Source organism: Triticum urartu, chromosome 7A (genome assembly GCF_056163025.1).
Source record: "Triticum urartu cultivar PI428250 chromosome 7A, HENAU_Tu73, whole genome shotgun sequence".
Classification (NCBI taxonomy): domain Eukaryota; kingdom Viridiplantae; phylum Streptophyta; class Magnoliopsida; order Poales; family Poaceae; genus Triticum; species Triticum urartu.
In genome coordinates, this window is record NC_141879.1 from 554,717,086 (window position 1) to 554,720,274 (window position 3,189).

Genomic DNA, 3,189 nt, shown 5'->3' on the forward strand with positions numbered 1-3,189 from the left:
AAAAGATTGAAGCATGATAATTGTTTTGAGATATGGAGGTGATAATATTAAAGTCATGCTAGTTTAGTAGTTGTGAATTTAAAGAATACTTGTGTTAAGGTTTGTGATTCCTGTAGCATGCACGTATGGTGAACCATTATGTTACAAAGTCGGAGCATGATTTGTTTATTGATTTCTTCCTTATGAGTGGCGGTCGGGGACGAGCGATGGTCTTTTCCTACCAATCTATCCCCCTAGGAGCATGCGCGTAATACTTTGCTTTGATAACTTCTAGATTTTTGCAATAAGTATATGAGTTCTTTATGACTAATGTCGGTGTACAAAAAGAGGGGTACACTTTTTGTACCCCTATAACTATGCACGGGCAGTCTGAGCCACAGGCACCACCACAATGAGCAAGGCAAGGGAGGTGAGCCAAGGTAAGGCCGAAGCTCAGGAGAAGCAGAACGACGCCAAGACCAAGACCACAAAGAGCAAAGGGGACGAAGCGGACCCCTCCCCCGGCAAGAGCCTTGCCGTGGCAACTTGCCCCAAACCTACGGAGTGAGTCACCCTTGAGTCCACTGGCCCCATGGGGCAAGGATTCGGGAGACATCCCCGTGGTGGCATGCAGATCTTTATGAAGACATTTGAGATCAGATACACCCTTCAGAAGATGATGATCCTTGGCGGGATCCCAGCCAAGGAGGACCACAAGGCCCCCAGCAAGAGCCTTGCCGGGGATGACAGCAGGCACCACGGCAAGACCCTTGCCGGGGCCCCGGCAAGGCCCTTGCCAAGAAAACCCGTTGGGCCACCATCAGGCCCACGCCAGTCAAACCTCCACCGCCGTTCGCATGCTGCTGCCAACCCAACCAGCTGGGCAGGCACCTGCGTGGCGGCATGCAGATCTTCATGGAGACCCACCACTACGCCACCTCAGCTGCCTGCCTGCCTACATGGCACCGCGGGCGCCGCTGGCCAGGGCGCGTGTCGACGCAAGAGGGAGCGGCGACGGATGAGACAGGGCTCTCACCCGTCCTCGATAAAGCAAGGACACCTGGGCAAGACGCATTAAAAGCGCCTTGTCATGTAATGCGAGGGATAACCTCACATCACTGTTCCCTTTCCACCTCCTGGTGCTACAGTGGCAACCCCTTTCCTATAAAAGGAGGCCCGAGGCGACCAGGAGGGGGATTCGGCTTTTTGGAGCTCCTCACGCCCCATAGCTAGCTCAAGAACACAGATATACAATCCACCAAAGCAGGAGTAGGGTTTTACGCATCCTCGCGGCCCGAACCTGGATAAACGAACCGTGTGCTATCTGTTTGATCCACTCTTCTCACGACCCCGCGCCCCGCAACCGTAGTAGGGATTCTTGTGATCCCATAGGTGTCGTTCCCACCGACATCTTTGGCACGCCAGGTAGGGGGGCACAATTGTGAGAATCGGCTCTAGCAGTTAGCCCGGCACTCTATCATATTCGTGACCCTTGAAGAAGAAAGGAGGCTAGAAATCGACACTCGAGCGATCGCAAACAGAAGCTAAGTTGCACTGAACCCTTATTTGTGCTACCCTTCTTATTTGAGGTTATTCCCCCCGGAGATATTTGCTTTGTATGAGAAACCTGCATGCTAGGGGGCTCTCCAACGATCGGCAACGCCCTTGCCCTGTTTCGAGTCCGCTCAATAGCTCAAGCGGCTGCGTCGAGAATGGCAGAGTAGCCTTCCGCGATCTGCAACGCCCCCGATTCTGACTCGAGTCAAGCTCGACAGTTCGAGCGGCTGCGTTCAGAACGGAAAGGTGGCTCATCCGGCAGCACGCGTACCCGGCTGGCCATGGGGATCCGTCCCCAAAACGCCGCTATTGGCTTCCGCGCCGGCAAGCCTTCCCGATCGATGTAGGGCACGCATACAAAGAGGAATCGAATGGGGAAATAACATGCATGAAAATTAAGAGTACTTCAAAGTTATATTACATCACATCATAGCCGCGGTTCTAAGTAAAGATAAAATTTGTCTTGGTCGGGAACCCGCAGCGGCAAAGAAGAACGGGATGCCTAATCCCGGCGCAGGCCTTCCACCCTCTTGATTTCGTCGATGCAGTCGGTGATGGGCTTGATGCGCTCCTTGAGCGCCGTGAGGTCAGCACCATCCGGCAAGCTCTTCATCGTGGCCGCGAAGTCAAGATCAGGATTCCAGTACGCCGTCTTGGTGAGGACCTTGGTCACGACCCTCCGGCAGAGTCACCGGGCCTCCTCGGCCAGCGTGGCCGCCCTGTTGGAGTGAAGATACGCCAAGGCTCTGAGGACGCCCTCGAAGAACAGGGTCAACTTGGTGTTGATGGTCCCGCTGTGCTCAAGGGCGTACCTCATGTGTGGCATCCCCATGGTGGCCAACTGCGAGGTGACCCTGCCGGCGACCTCCTCCAGGCGGCTGATCCATCTGTTCTTGCCCGCCACATAATCCTGGTGGGAGGCGGCCTCGTTCGCCCGCAGCTGCTTCTCCTCCTCCAAGCTCCTGGTCAAGGTCTCCTCCCGAGCTCTGCTCTCCGACAGCATCTTCTCGAGATCCTCCAGCTTCAGCTTGAGGTCTCTGACGGAGTTTTGCGCTTCGGAGAGCTCCCCAGCCCTGCTGATGACCGCTCCTTGCGCCTCCACCAAGGCGCTGTTGAGCCTGTTCTTCTCGTTGGACAGCTTGAGGGCCTGCTCCTTCAGCTCGTCCTGCGCCACCTCCAACTCCCTTACCTTGCCGGCATGGGCCAGAGCCTGGGCATCGAGTGCCTCCTTGTGCCTCTGCTCCAGCTCGCGAGTCCGCCGCGCGACAAGGGCCTCGATCTCCTCATCCTTGCCACCGAGCGCTGCGGCAAGCTTCGCCTCACACGCGGCGAGGTCCTCTTCCTGGGAATTCAAGGTGGCTTGATGCTGGTTCCGGGCGGCCTCGGCTGCGGCAGCCAAGTTCGCCGCCTTTTCATGGGCCTTCTCGATGTCGGCCATCTTCATGGTGAGCTCCACATCGCGCTCGCCAATTTCTCCTGGAAGGCCCTCTGCTCCTCGCGAGCCTGGTGGAACCAGGTTTGCGTCTCGGCAACGCGCGCCTTGAAGTCCACCTCCACGTTGTCCACCGTTGCCATCCTGGACTTGACCTTGTCCAGGCGAGCACGGTAGAGCACTTGGAGCTTCCGGAAGTTGGTCCCCATGGCACGGAAAAG